The sequence below is a fragment of the Hirundo rustica genome, chromosome 7, assembly GCF_015227805.2.
Source record: "Hirundo rustica isolate bHirRus1 chromosome 7, bHirRus1.pri.v3, whole genome shotgun sequence".
NCBI lineage: Eukaryota > Metazoa > Chordata > Aves > Passeriformes > Hirundinidae > Hirundo > Hirundo rustica.
In genome coordinates, this window is record NC_053456.1 from 15,055,612 (window position 1) to 15,072,424 (window position 16,813).

The following is a 16,813-nucleotide window of genomic DNA, read 5'->3' on the forward strand; positions in this document are numbered from 1 at the left end:
AGTATTGTCTGAATATGTCACTGCTTGCATGGAGAGAAGACTTCTCAATGCCTTTATGAAACAGGAAAGGACTTTTTCTCAGCCAGAGAAGCTGAGGCATTATAGGACCTATCCAAAGCACCTAAAATAAACTTTAAATCCTACTGTGATGTGGAAGTTCAAGAGACCAATTGGAAGTTTCTACCATCAAGGTTTTGGGGAACTTGAATCGTGTCTGAGGTGGATGGTTGCATTCAAGGTCCTCATACCTTGCCCTGCTGCCTCAAACACTCTAGAGCTGGGAGATTAACATCTCCTGAACATTTGTGTACAGGTACAAGGAAACACATATATTCAAGATGGCCACAAATCCAAACAGAAGCGCTCCTGTTACAAAAAGAGACCAGGAAAAAAATAAAAACAGCCAGAATTACAAGGAAACACATATATTCAAGATGGCCACAAATCCAAACAGAAGCGCTCCTGTTACAAAAAGAGACGAGGAAAAAAATAAAAACAGCCAGAATTAGTTGGAAATCTCTTGTGAACTAAAAAAAAAAAGAAACAGAGAGTAGTGGCACCTGTGTCTTATCTTTAAATTATTTTTACACTACTGGAGTGTATGTAGATGAAACAACTCTGTATCACAAACCAGCAGCAGAGTTGTTTGTGAAACAAACATGATTAGTATTACATTATATATACAGCAGTATTCATACAGCAAGAATAAGAGGCTGAAACTGCTAAAGTAAAGGTGCAAATTGAAACTATCAGCACAACCACAAGCTGCTGATTTGTGTTCCCATAGCAAAGATGAAAACATCACTGCTGGCTCACTGCTAAATACACACAAACCTTTGCCAGAGGTAAAGTTGGTGCTGCAGAGTGATGCACCTTTAGTGGCGTCAGTGCTAAACAGTTTTTCTCTCACCCGTGAAGGAATATGCCACTTCACATCAAATGATCAGGAGATTAACTGTGTACTGCCATTGCAGAGTCCATATGAAAACAATAAACCAGAGCACAATGCTGTTCTTGTCCTGGAGCCAAATGGCAGTAATTTCTTTGCTTACCAATGAAATCAATCCTACATCTACGGGACTGCTATCTTGGGCCAGAATGCTCAAGCATGATATTAGACAACCAGAGATATTGGGGGGCTTTTTCTTGTACTAAGCCAACACAAGGATATATTGCAGTTTATGCATTATTTTTCCTGGCTTGTCTTTACATTGGCTTATCAAATTGTGAACTTCATCACCTGCCAAGTAGGAGATGTTTTCACAGACAGATCATCTAATGTATATTTCCTAGATTCATGGATTTTAGATCCACTACAATAAACTATTCCAGTTTCATTTGCAGTACAGACTATAATCAAGAATGCCATCAAAAGTAGGACAAGCGCACGTCCAGAACTGCAAAAAGGCATTACAGAGGTCTAAACAAGGAAAATTAATAGGAGATGATTGTAGCTTGGCCCTCATAATGTAAAGCTGAAAGGAGACAGACTCATAACAAAGAAAACTAAGCCCTTCATGCCATTTGCCATTGGACAGTCCAAGTCTGACACCAGGCACTGAGAAAATTAAAAGCTTGCAAGGACTTAAAAACTGAATTGATAGTTTAATGATCAATGGAAAAACAATCCATCAAGGACTCCCAGTCACAGATACAGCACCTCCGAGCCACCAGGTGCTAGCAGAGTTACTTGTGATGGATCTTCCCTGCCCAGGCAACCACTGTTGGCTTCTGTCAGAGAGAGGAGTTGGGACAGCTGGGCTTTTGGATGGATATGGCTCAGTCTCTCTTGTGCAGAAAAAACACTGACAGGCACACTGAATTTTCAGGACCATTACGAGCCTGAGACCAGGCTTATCATCTGTGCCTATAGGCAGTGGATCTGCCAGCCTACTCCAAGGCTGTACTGAATCTGAGGCTGGGACATCATGTGCCTCATCAGACTTGATCCCTCCTTCCTCCAGAAGTGGCTGAACAGATGTGAAGTGGGCTGATCTGGGATCATTTATCCAATCATGCCCAAAACCACACTTTAGAGTAATGTGGACACAGCCCTAGGGACTCATGCCCCTCTATTTGAAGTACAAACCCTTCATATCAGTTGCATTCTAGCCTTGGAAAAATACTTAAGGTGCTTAAGTGTGAAACCAAGCGAGTCTTCCCCTTCGTCCCTGCCAGGAAGCACTGCAGAGGGGCAAAATTTGTTTTTCTGATCAGACTCCACGCAGCACGACCTTTGCCATCTCCAGGCCAGGTCAGGCTGATTAATGGGCTGTCGTCCCAGCACAATGAGGACCAGAAGGGTGTGAGGTTGCTAGGACATTCTCCTAACAGCTTCTGCAGAAGAATCACTCTTGAATTGCTCTGCACCATTAAGCAAAGAACCTGGGGGTCTTTAATTTATCAGGTGGGAAGTGAGGATAATTACTTTTCAAGCAGCCAATATAGCCGATGTGCACTCACAACGGAAGCAAAGCAGGGAAGTTGGGGGATTCAGACACTGTTTACATTCCGGTGAAACTGGATCTTGGAGCTATACACCAAAACTGGGGAGTGTCGAACTGGGATGGAGAGGAGGACAGGCTGTTATATAGAGTGACTGACAGATTAATCTAATAGTCTGGACTCAGGCTCCACAGGTGTTCAAACCAGTGATCAGACCAGCCAAATTTGCAGACAATAAATCCAAAACCTGCATGGGGCCATTGCGACTAATTTTGCTAGGGGCAATGTCAGGTGTGTGATAGGATACAGGGACCCCCTCCCCCACAAGGACTGAAAGGATCTAGTGAATATTGAGGACATTTTTAAAAATTAATTTCTTTCTCCTTTCCAAGCTCCCTCTGGTTTTGATATCATACTTTATTGTCAGGAGCTTCGATCATTACATAAACATAAAGGGAATCAAAGCCCAGTGGGGGACAACACTTTCCCTTCTGAGCAGAGGGCTGGAATTTTTTCCTGTCACAACAGGACTCCAGTTACTGTTTATTTAACTTTCAGGGGAGGGATTGAAAGCATAAATATTTTATGGTGGTCTCACCCAAGAAAAGCTTGTCTTATATCTTAGCCTGGGATCCAGGACCTCTCTGTTCATTTCCAAAAGTGGAGCAATGGTTTGACTAGGGACTGGCCTGTGGAACTGATGTGGGTCAGCTGTACTGAACCTGGGTGATCATTTGGGATGACCACGGACAGAGAGGGATGATGGATTGCTCCCAGGTAACTGTCTAAAAGTCAGGGTCAGTGACGCTTGCTGTCATGCTCAGGAAGATAACAGCTGGGAAAGAAGCAGCTGAAAAAGGGAAAATCTAAACCTGCCTTAATTTCCCTAGGAAAGCAGCTCAGGAGCTCACACTTTTAGCAAGCAGGCAGATCTTTGTAGGATGCACAAGAGGAATGAAGCGAACACAAATCTTTTATCTGAGAGGAAGAGTGACTGAAAACTTGCCGTGAATGATGCTGATAAGCCTAGCGCACAGCCTTTCCTCGCATCCAGTGCAACCAGAAGACACAGAGGACTCCGTGATTTGAGTCTGTGTGACATCCCACTCTTGGATAAGGGAAGCTATCACTGAGCAGCATTTGACTTCCCTGCTCTGCACCATCCCACAGGAGACATGTAAATATCATACCTCTTTCAGCCTTTAGGTGAAACCAACCCATCAATGATATCTTCATAATATTTAACAGATGCTTGCACCTCCCCTGGGTTCAATAAATACATTCTGGGATCATCTCCTACCCCTCTTAAAGGCACTAGTTAAAAGAACAGAAGTGGGGGAAAAATAACCCCAGGTGCAGAGCAGTGCCCTGTGGAATGAGGCTTGGGTCTCAGAGCCTTCCTCACACTGAAACCCCCCACGAATTAAGTATTATGTCACTTGGGGCAAGAGGTAAAGAAATCGTGATCTATCAGCTGCTAAAATGCATCAGCACCAAGCAAGGAAAGGGAGAATCAGGCCCTGGGGGGACAGTCAGGGATCATTCAGCAGCACAGGCAGCAATGCTACAGCAAACGCGTTTACAGAGACCATCAATCCTCCCATTTCTAGGGCTGGGAAATTCAGCAAGAGTTTCTTCCCCTGCACCATGCAGAGCTGATGCCAAGGACCCGAATTATTATGCTGAGTAGTATAGGGGAAAAGGCTTTGTCTTCTCTAATATCCAGTGTTGGCTCACCATAAAAAACAGTGTAACAGGGTGGACGGAGCACCAAACTGGGATGTCCCAGCCTTGAAGCAGCAGGATGGCTGCAGGTGGCTGCAAAACGGTTGTATCTAAAAATGTTACATTTCTCTTTCCAGCTCACTGGGTTGATGGACAGGATGGTCCTTCCTCTGGAGTTTCAACAGAGGTCCACAGGGATCAATCCCTTGGATACCAAGGGAGCCCCTAATTCTTATATTTCCCCAGTGTGGTGAAAAGAGGTCTTGATCCATGACAAAGACTGGGCTGCAGGTGACCCTTTCACTCCTTCTCCTGTTTCCCCCATTTTCCAAGACCACCCTGTGCCCCAAGTGTTGTACTGCATGTGTAATCTTTAGGCAAAGATGAGGGTTTTGCTGTGTGCTTTTCCAATGCCTGGCAGCTAAAGCTGCTCCCTGTGCAGAGCACAGAGGTACTGGCTCCTCAGCACTAGAAATAGCAAAATACCACAAGTACTGTGTAGTTTCAGTAAAGAAATGTAACCACACATGAGCAGGGGGAATTCAGCTTTCTGGAAGAAATAAAAGGGTAAAGCAATGCTCTTAAGACTAATGAAATTTTCCTGGCTGTCATCAGGAATGGCTGGGAAAAAAAGGCTTTTCCTGTTGATTTTGCTATTTCCTCTAGCCAGTAATTATATCCTTCATTTTCTTTAAGCTCTCACACCTTGTCCTAGTAATCTCAGTGGCTGCAAGGATCCCATGCTCTGTGTTTATTGGAGATGTTTTGACAAGGTCTGTTTAGAGACAGGAAACATCTCTGTACTTCTATATGGGCAAATTGTCAGTTCCTTCGGGAATTTATATGAGCAAAAAGTCAATTCCTAGTACAGCAGCACTAGACAGGCATCTTCAACTTCCTCAGTTTTTCTTCTTATTTAACAGTAAGCTGCCATATTTTCAGGTAATTAGAAAGATACATCATTTGTTAGCCTACGAATTTAACTTAACCACAAGCTTACCTGTATCTGATAGAATGGGATCTGGACTTGGGACATGGAACTCCCAGGGAGTGGGCACACATAACAAATCATTATGGTACACAAAGCTCTAGAGATTCAGCTCACTAAATCACCAGCTATCTCCATATTATCTCTGGCATTTGTGCCAGCTGTGAAGAGTGTGGTTGGGTAAGGCTGCAGATAATCTCTCTGCCATTTCTCCTCTGAATGGATTGGTCAAGGTAGAAATGAGGCCTCCACAAAGGCATTGAGAATGGGCATTAACAGGGCAACATGGCACTTGACAAGTCAGAGAGAAACACTATTAAAAAAGGCATTAAATGTTTGTAGCCTAGTCAAGAGTTTTGGTTGAGCAGATGGCCTGACTGCAGTTCTACCAAGTCAGTTGAAATGGTTTCATGGCTGTGAACAACCTAAAGGAACTGTTTGCAACACCCACCATGGTACATATGCTTAAATAGCACCATTTGACCTGACAACTACACAAACAGAATCCCCTTTAGAGGACTGTCTTGTAGCACCTGTCAAAGATCCTCCTGATCCTCTAACACAGGGTCTGAGTGAAGAGATGGGGAATCTAACACCACACCCACACGCTGTCTAACCCCACAGAGAAAATACAGTCGACGTGAAATCCTTCTCAATCTGTCATCCATAACCAACCTGCCAGAAAGAAGCACATATCTGTAAATACACTGTGAGAAGGAAAATACATTGTTACTACACATAAAAACATGCTTCCTTCAGGAGAGAGGACTGAAATATGTCCAAAGCTAGTCAGCAATAAGAGGGTCTCCAAAATATGTGCTTCCTAAGAGCCCCAGTCCTTTCCACTGTAAGCTTTCAGCACAGCTTGAATTAGTACGGCAAATGTAAAATCTGTTATTCATCCACAATGTTGAGGTGAGCCTATGATTTGCCTTGCCTTTCTGTAGGGATGGATGTCAATCATCAGCTGTTGGGATTGCAATTTAATTCTCTGGAAGACAGTAATGAGATTCCTGGGAGCAGTACATTCACGTGGGAGTTTTTCTGCATTTGTCACTGGACAGAGGCGGACTTTTGCAATAGATTGTATATTTTACAGCATTACCGTTCCCTGGGCAAGCACTGCTCCTGTCAGAGCAGCAGAATTCGACAGTGCTGCTCTGAACCTCTTTCTCTCTGGCTCCAGCAGTTGAGTAACAAATGCTGAGATGAAGAGTTTGGTTTCTTTCCCTAGCTGGGTCCAGGGTCTAGCACAGTGAGACTTTACTGATCACTAGAGCTTTTAGGTGTTATGTAAATACTGCAATACTTTATCATGTCAGTGATTGCTCTTGAGGATGGCCTGGGGTGGGCTGCTACTTACAGCTGTGAAGCCAAAGAAGTGCCTACAAGAAAGACGTGAGACTAAGCTCCCAAGTAATTAATTGAAATATTAGAAGCAGTCTTGATACGTGACCAGAAAACTGTCCAAATGACCAGTCTTAGGTGTCTTACTCTTTTTATAAAGCATACAAATACATCACTTAGAGAAAAGAAAGAAAGGATGTGAGGTCTAGGATATCTCACAGATCTGTGAAACAAATATATTGGCTGGATAGAGACATGGCAGCAGAATAATTCTTTCCCAGAGAAGATGAAATACTGTCACAACAAAAAAGGAAGAGACGTGACATCCTGAGATAAGAGAACTTTGCCCATATTTTTGGCCTTAGTAGAGTGTACCTCAAAAATTGGTATTGTTGATCTGAAAATGCAGGGCAGGCAGAGTTCACTGGGGAGACAGTTCATTCATAGCAGAGGATGTTACGTCATTTCTCTGCATTAAGCAGTAATGGGAAAAGGACACCCTTAAGGACTGTTTGGAGGCATCCCTATGAAATATGCTATGGAAGAGATGAAAGAAATTACTCAGTCCAAATCAGAGACACCTCTATCACCAAAGATGTGAGACCAAGCCTGTGAGCTGAGCCTAAGAAGGCGATCTACCCTTCCTTTCTTGAGGCTCCCCACTGTGATGGGAGAAAGACATTTCCTTTTTGAGTCTCTTTGCCTGGTCTATGAATTAAGGCACTGCTCTCCAGGGATATCCATCTGGAATGCATCTGACATATTTCTCCGGTGTTGCATTTGGCTCACGGGAATTGCTGTCCTCCCAAATAAGATCAGGGGTCCATCTACCCCATCTGCCTGTCTTCAAGAACAGACAACACCAGATGCTGGAGGTGAAGCTGGAGGAAACCCCTGTGGTCAGGAATTATAGGATATCCTACCTAGGGAGACATTTTCCTTCAAAAATCCTATTGCTGAATGTAAACGAATAGGCAGGAACGTGAGGTTTCTGCCTTCTCTAAGAACATGTGCCTGTGAGCAAACACAAGAAGTTGCTATTTATGGGTTACTCTCCCTCAGCTGAGCTGCTGTAAATAACGGTATATGTCGATGGCCTGCTCCTGCTGAGAGAGAAAATGTGTTACCTTAAAACTCAATGAACTCCTAGTGCAACTCTGGCTCTTCCTGAAGAAATAAACTGCAAAAAAATAAAACGAGTTTGGCTCATATTTGATCCATCTGAAAACACCCCACTGCTCCTGAATCAAGTATGCATTGAAGCAAGATCATACTGGAATTGCACAGCGAGTGAAACTGTGAGAGCTGGCTGTGTTAGGTGCAGTGCTTTCACAACAGGGCATAAATCTTTTCTGAGAGCAAGAGGACAAAGGGAAGGTAAAAAGAAGTGGAAAAACAAGGTGCAGCTCTTAATTTCTCTAAAGGACCCAGACAGAAAATGCAAGCTCAAAGTCTTGACATGATGTGCTTAGGTTCATATTTTTCTTTTACACAGTGAAAAAAAAATAAATAAATAAATAAAAGCCTTACATTCCACAGCAGCAAGTCAGGACAAAGAGGAGACTGAAACCATGTCTGCAGGAGAAGAAACTGCAAAGATGCAATACAGCTACCAAGAAAGAAAAGGAGCCAGCACTGTGGGGTGTGGGCTGTACCTCTGGGGCTGACTACTGGGAGACTGAAAATTAAGACCTGGTCCACAGAGCGATGCAGGTGTCTGAACCCCAGAGTTCCCACTAATTCCTCACTCTGAAAAGGAGTTTGCTGAAGATAATGTTTAGAAAAGAGAAAGAAAATGCAACTTTTGCATTCTTTCTGCAACTCCATGAACTCACGCACTGGATGAGATTCATGAGATTCATCAGACTTTGTTTGACTGTTTGCATGTACGATAGGGCATTAGATTCCTGAAATCTTGTCAGCAACAGTGAGAGCAACAGCCAAGATTTTCAGAAGGAGAGGTGTTACATACCTGATGGATGAGAAAAGGTTAGGTCTGATACAGTACTCTGGGTCTTGATCTAGATTATCTACCCTTGTGCCAGTTCTGATCAGGCAAAACGAAACAAACTCTGTAGCTTTTCAGGCCCCAGCAAGTGTCCTGTCCTTGGCACTGCCGGATGGAGTCAGGCTAGCTTAGCTAGCAGGTAATGAGTAGCTAAGCAGGTCATTTGGCAGACAGGATGACTGATGAATCCTGGGTTCTTATGGCTTTGTGCCCTGTGAGTCATCACCCAACCCAATTAGTTGGTGTTAGAAAAGACTGAGCTTTCCCCAGATGTATGAAGTAAAAGAGACTCCCTCTTCAGCCAATTTCTCATGTCGTAATTGATTCAGTACACATGAGATGGTCAAGCTTTGGATCAGGGTGTCCAGAGAAGTGGTAGAATCATCATCCCTGAAGGTATTTAAGAGACAGGTAGATGTGGTGTTTAGGTATGGGGCTTAGTGGTGAACATGGCAGTGGATGGTTAACAGTCGGACTTAATGACATTTAAGGTATTTTCCTCTGTGTTATGGGGGAAGAAAGACAAACCCACACAGTGCAATCTTGTTGTTTTGGGAACCAGGGTGAACAAAATAACAGACCTCCCTGAAATCACTGCCTCTGAGAAGTTGCCCACTCCTGGTCTGCAACAATTGACAGAGACAAATCTGCAAACCCTTGCAAGACAAACTCCCTGGTCTGCCCTTAGGGACTCATGGAATTGATCCATTTCCATCCTCTTCCAGCAGCTTGTAAAATTTCAGTGTTATCCTGCCCACCTGAGGAAGAAAACATAAGACTGAACACAACAAGGCCATGAGCAACCTCACCTAACTTTGAAACAAGCCCTGCTTTGAGCAGAAGTTTGGATTAGAGATCTCCTGAAGTTCCTTTCTACCTAAACTGTCCCAACACAGACCGTGGCCCTCCAAGGGGACACCACCACTGGAGATGTGCCCCAATGTTCCTTCTGTTGGGATGCAACCAGGCAGTGATAGGATGAACCTCCACAGCAATGCATGGGTTTGACTGCTGACAGACAGCTGCCTCCAGCAAAGGTGGAAAAGGTAGTCTCCATTTGTTGGGTTTATTTAATCCTTTCAAAACTTGTGCCAATCAACACAAAAGAACTTCCCTCAGCAGGGAAAAAAAAAAAAAAAAAAAAAAAAAAAAAAAGCCCGAAAGAAAACTACTAAGCCCTCATTCAAAAGCTAACCATCCTGTCAGCCTAACCATCCTGTCAGCCTAATACTTGAAGCTCCTGAGGACTACCTTGCACCTCATCTCCCTCTTGCCTTTCAGATTCTGGATTTCTCTTCCCCCCCCCATCCCATTACAACAGTCTTTGAGCCAGTCCTGGCACCTCCCCCTCTTGTGCAATGTTTGCCTACTACCCGATCCCCTCTTCATCAAGAAGTTTCCCCTGCTGTAATGAAAGCTGACAGCAAACAGGGACCAAGGCTCATTTTCTGCAGAAATGCACACACCTCGCAGATTTCTACATGCTTCTTGCTGTTGGCCATAATAAACTCTCCTGGCAGTCCTCAACAGAATTAATGCATATTTGAGTCCCCAGCTGGGGGGGCTGATGGCACAGCAGATAAAACAAAAACAACTATTGTCTTTCCAAAACAGCACTGGGGGAGATGTCTTTTCATGTGACACCACATTACAAGAAATCACATGGATTTTCTCTGATGTGAAGCTTCAGGGGATTATTGTGTGAAACAGAGAGGCAATGGCTTTCTACGGCTCTGCATCTGAGTAATTTCCAATCGCCCATGCTCTCACACGTATCATAAGTTAATCTGGAAAAATCTGAGCAGGATATGGGACATTCAGGATGGAGATATTTCCAGGAGGAAATAGGTATCTGAAACCCAATCACTGCAGGATACCACAGCACAGAGCTTTACTAGGTAAGTCCAGTGGGGTCCAAGATTGCATTATGCCTTTTGCACTCACGGCAGAGTTGACCGTGAGGCAGGATCAATGTTCCTCTGCCTTTCCCTTCTCTTTTCAGGCTAGAGAGTGAACTGAGCTCACACAACACCTTTCTTGCCAAGAGTTCCCACAAAACATTTTTGATGGCAACCCTCTCCTCCCCGCTGGATACCAACTATCTCGTGCTCGTGCAGCTTGCTGCGTGTTTAAACATAGTCTCGACCTTATACAGCAGATTAATGCAAGGGGTCAGAAGTACTTCCCCAGGCAATGATTCAGGAAGTCTTTGGAAAGAGCAGCATGCAGTTATCCAAGCAGGAGTTAGGTGAAGGCAATAGAAGCCTTTCCTGCAAGACTTTTCTATGATACTTTTAGGACTGAAAGGAGACTGTGTCCCTTTGCTATGCCTTGATGTTTGCCTCTAAGGCAAACATCCATTTCTCTTCCTCATCCCCTGCATGAATATCTGAATCTGCACTATAAGGTCCTAACAACACAAACTGCAGAGCACTCGGAGCTGCAGTGAGATGCTGAACACCCATCTACATGAATTAGATGTAGAAAAACAATTAAGCTCAGAGTTCCTGCTCTGAGGAATTACCTGCTGTTCACTATCCAGACGAAGACTCAACTACTTTCCTTGCAATCTACCCTGAAAATATTTATCCAGCTTGGGATACTCAGGCCACTCACACTGCCATACAGTGTACTACAAGACTCTTGGAAGGCAGCACCTTCTCTTTTCCAAACCCCTGAGCCAGTGATGCACTGACTTACAGGACAGTGCAGCCCAGCAAATCTAGCACTCATCGCCAGCAAGAGAAGTAATAACTTTTAGGGGAGTAATGGCAAAATGCCACTAAATAGCCAGGGTCTAAATGAGTTGTGCACTAAGCAGACCAAGCAAGAGATTATCTTTGCACTGAAGGCATTATAACAATACAGAGAGGATAATTTAATGAAAAGGCAGTGGTATTTCCCCAAGGGAAATGCCCCACTGTAGGAACAGTGGTGAGAGGAGGTCCTGGATGTGCCTGTCTCTCTCCATTAGCTTGAACTCAGATGCCTCCTCAAACCACACCCGTCCTACAGTTCTAAAAGGAGTCCACACTACCGTCTTAGGTTCGGCACTTGGTCTGTAGACAGCAGATCCCGTGGCTAAGTGACTTTCCTGAGCTCAGATGAGGTCCCTGGATGAATCATGAACTGGATCTCTGCTTTTCACCTCTTTCTAAGTCTATCCATCCCTCTAATCACCTGAGTTTTCCAGTTTGTCAAAGTTTCTCGAAAATGAACAAAACTTAGCAATTAAAGGCCTGTCTCTTTAAGCACTACAGCATCCCCAAAGGATGAAAGTCAGTCCCACACAAATGCTAGTACCATGGCTAAATGGCTTGCTGGATTTCTGCTAGTTCTGTTTTCATGGCTGACTTCCAGCTCCAAAAGCTGAGCTCACATAGGTCTATGTTTCTGCTCACAGTGCCAACACTTTGCCTTTTCCTTTTATTCAAAACCACTGGAAAAGGAGGACTGTTTCTTCATCAGTTATTTGAAACCTTGGTGATTGTATTTTTCATTTCACAAGAAAGTGGAGGGGGTGGAGTTTAGACATTGCCTATAGCAAACTAGCAATATTTCACTATGTCTCTGCGATGACAGAGTTTCCAAACCTCCATAATCTGCTCATGAAAGAACACACTGACTGTGAACTTATTTCTTCCAACATCATTTGCTAGCTTCGACCCTAGACCTTCCTCCTGGTTTAGGATATTGGCTGAAATCTTGCTGTTGGGATTAATATCTCTCTCTCTAACTGAACCCTGGAAGAGAAAACAAGGTTTTACTTACAGGGAATTAAGAAAAGTTTTGCAAAGCACCCAGAAGACAATTAATGAACCTTTTCTCTAAGCACAGCAGTGTCACGGAAATAGAGATGTATCATGTGATGACTTGCACTCAAAGGACCAGGAAGCATGAAGCACTTTCTTCTATTGGAATCAGTTTTCCCATCTCTATGTTTTACTGGTTTGTCTGAGAGAGGAGAACAAGAGGCAGAAGTGGTGTGTCTGTAGCCATGGAGTGACTCAGTTCCAGATCTAAGACTGTGAATGCCCCTTGTTCTCTTAGCCTTCCATCTCAGTGAAGGCCAAACAATGTCCTCTAGGCTGCTGACAGTTCCTCAGCAGCTGAGTTCCAGTTTATTCCTATAGCTTTTTATGGCTACATTTATCATCCTGAGACAATTTAATCTCTAAGTATCATCAAGTTTACTTTTTTTGATCTGACAAATCCAGCCTGGTTTTTACTCTTCTTTTTAACAGTCTTAGTGGTTAATCTTTTGCCCACTGCAATATTGTTGCTCTGCAACTGTATCAAGCCAGGGAACTCAGCAGCTGACACTGCAAATATTGTTCTTAATCATTATTTGACGGGTTGTCATCCATAATGACAGCCAAAAAAACATGAGCAGGGATCCTGTTCCATCACATGCATTACCTTAGTTTGAATAACTGGATAAAAAAAAGCAAAACAAAACAAAACAAGACAAAACAAAACAAAACTATACACACACAAATCCTACAGCAAGTACTTAAGTGGCTGTAAGAGAAAGTCACTTCTTCATAGCAGCCTCCAACCAGGGAGCTTATGGCCAGCTGGTCAGCTGAATTCCCTTCTTTCCAATGACCCAATTTACTCCTATCACTTGTGAATCAGAGGCATCCTCCAGGATTTGGCAAGAGAAGGGGTGCAAGATTCTTGGTCCAATCCCATCTGATGAACCCACAGTCCACTCTCCATCAGCCCCAGCCCAGCAAAGCCCTTAAGCACATGCAAAACCCGCCTTGACTTCAGTGGAATTTCTCACTGGCTTAACGCTGAGCATATGGCTGCGTTCATAGCACCGCCTCCAGTGGCTCACTAGCGTGCCCAGGACCTGGTAAGCAGCTGACACATTCCACCCAGCAGCAGTTCTCCACTCTGAAAAAGGATTCCTGCATCCAGAGACTGGAAGACCCTTCAGCACAAGAAAAGCCTAACGGTTAAATGTCTTTTTATTTATTTCTTGTCTTTGTGCCCAGTCCTCAGCAATATATTGCTGTCAGAAAGGAGGAGAGTGAGAAAATTCCTGCTTAGTTTGCTTCTTATGAATCACCGAAACAGGCTTCTAAGAGGAAAGGGAGTGTGAGGACCTGAGTAACACACATCTGAGTTGGTCCACTACATGCGAGGATGACAAGGGTGTTACACGAAGGAGGGAGAAAGAGACTTAACAGCTTGAGGAAAAGATGCTGAGTTTAAAAAGAGCTGAGAGCAGGAAGGAATCTGCCCATAGGAAACTTGCCTGACAGGTGAGAAAATTCTGTCAACAGATTACAAACCCATGGCCAATACTTCATGTCTCCTTGCTCCTTTCCCTTAAGAGCAGCCATGCTTTGTCCAGCTGCCTTTTTTTTTTTTTTCCTTAAAGTCCTTTTGGCCCAAATAAAGAAATTTGGGCAGAGATGTCCTCACCTGAGAGAGAGGCTTGTCCTTCTCTCCTCTCCCATGGCTGTGCTGGACATAGAAACATCACACTTTGTAGGCCAGCTACACATGAGTCTGAGGAAGCATTGCATGGAAATTGCAAGTAGGACAGGATGGATGGGGCAAGATTCAGAACTTGGTACGGAGAAAAAGACTGAAAAGTTCTTCCAGGAACACTTTATTTAAAACATTGGTCTGCCTACAATTTAAGCCCATGTATGTTCTGTCACACTTCCAGTTCCATCTCACCAGTGCACTTAGAAGGATCAGACTTAGAAGGATCTCTAGTAACCCAGACTAACAAGATTTGTTCAAACGTTTCCCATAGGAGAGAGCTGAACCTGGCCAACTTTTATTGATCTTTCACCTGTACCTGTGTCAGAGGACTCAGTAAAATACACTGACTTTGTGTTGCCTTTATTTGTTGACCTCAGTGGATTTCATTGCTATAGCTCTGCTATCCAAGCCATGTGTGTGCTTTGGCAGAGGGTGAATAACTTCAGAAACGTTGACATTTGCTCCGTGTTTCCTTAGCAGGGTTTGGAGTTCAAGGACAATCTTTACTTTTGGAAAGCTGCGGGGAGAAAGCTGTTGACTGAGACATAATGACTCAACAAACAAAAGGTTTGAGCTAGAAATGTGAGGTATACTGAATTCTTCCCCTTGCTAGAAAGGCTGTGGTAATTTTGAAAAGGTAAGAAAGCAGGTAAACATGTACAGCCCATCCCCACCTTCCTTCTATTTGCTTTGCAATATTCAAGTATTATTTAAACAACTTTGTGTAGCAAGAGCAGTCACCAGACTTGAATTCTTTCAAGCCTTTCTGACTTCCCACTGACCAGTTCATCTAGGAATCATTTCTCCTTGTGAAGAGGCACCTGTCATTAGCCAACACTGGCATAGTGCTGACATGAAAATGGGGGAAGGCCCCATTTTGACATGTTCTACAAACAGAGGGAGCAGACATATTTAACAAAAAGAACAAGACTAAGATAGGAAGCATTCCCTTAATCAAAGTTCTTCCAGACAAACAGATACAACATATGTCATGACTTAAGCATCCTTAAGGAGTTAGCACCCCCTAGATTTTTGGCTCTTATCCATCCATCCATCCATCCATTTACCAAAAATGCCATACTTTTTTTCTCAGGTGCTGCATAGGTGGTTCAGAGGTCTTCTTATTATTATAAAGGACACAGAACAGGACTGAGCTACCGCTTGGGTAGATATCCATGAGAAACTTGTATTTCAGATCCAATCTCAGAATGCTAAATTAAGACTTTCCAGCTGAAGACTGTGGTATATAAAATTTGACAATACAAAGGAGGTGTTTGCCCTGTGTAGGTTACTGGCTACAGCTCACATGATGGACTGAAAGTTGCTGAGAGAAGGTAGGTGTGACAGTTTCTGCCATAAATGTGTGTCTGACTTGGCAAGAAAACAACTTTTTTTTTCTGCAGTAAAAGGATATAAAAGAATATTTTGTCATAATATCTGCACCAGGATGGAAATACATAGAAATAAATCCAAATGGAAATTGCCAGCTGGTCAGAGCTGACAAGGAAAATTTTGGAGGGGAAAAATGGTTGTGTTGGCTTTTCAATTCCTTTTTTCTTCAAATAAAAGCAAATTGAGAGCGTGCAATGGACTAGTGGAAGATTCAAAAGTGTAATGTTGGGCTTCATAAGAATCCCCTTCTCTGGAAGGAATATTTTTATCTGTCCCACTTACAAAATGGTTTAACCAGAAGTAGCATGGTGTGCCTCCTGGTAAAAGATCTAAGACAAACATCCTTAGACTTAACAACTTAACCTTAGATTAGTCTCCCAGGAGAGAAAAAAAATACCAGTCTCATTTTCTAGAATATTCTAAACTAATCATATTGCTGTGATAATTACTGATTTATCTTTTCAGTGGACAGAGAGAACAGATGAGAAGATTTATAGTTTTATTACATCTCCACTTTGATATCTGTAATTTCCTAAACATGGTACTCGTGTTGAGTGTTCATCAGAGTAAATAATAATGCATTTTGAAATCATGTAGAAAAATGGATAAATGTTCCATGACCACAGGTCTTCAGGGGATGGCAGAAAGCAGCTTGCTTTCAAGGGCTAGCTACACATATTACAAGTTCAAATGATGCACAAGAGATTTACTTGGTGACTGCGGCTTTTTGTCTTAGCAACTGGTCATGACCAAGACTTCAGTATTCTCAGAAGTGTTCAGCATGGAGGATTTATTTGTGAATTTCTTAGGTAAGCAACTTCTGTTCCACAAATTATGAATATCTCCAACTGTTTTAGAATACTAACAGTTTTTGACTGTTTGGCTAGCCTGACAACAGTGTATGGGGAGCCTTATGAATTCTGCAAGTCTATACTGTAAAACAAAAGAAAAATAAATGAGAAGTGAGTTTCTTTTTCTCCCATTACTATCTAATTTTAAAATTTGCCTTAGAAGGGAGAAGATCCTCTGGGGCACCGGTCCTTCACCTTTGATTATAGCATGAGGCTAGAGATAAAGAAAAGATTGTGTCTGCTTCAAGCTCAGGACAAAGTGTTGTGAGACAAATTCCACTTCTAATTTCATCCTATGCTGTATTTTAGCCATAAATGGATTTAACTGAAAGAAAGTTTTACTTCATGGCCATCAAACATGCCTGTCCCTAACTGATTTGAGGTCTTTGTGGAGAACCTTTCCAAGAAAGGCTGAGCCTCCACAGCTCTCAGGGAAACCCTCAGCACCTCACCACACTGGCCGCTTCGCTATTTGGCGTCCACGCTGCCAGCAGCATTGTATTTCAGTGGCACGTACCTTTCCACAGGGTGGAACACAAGCAGCAAGTGCAC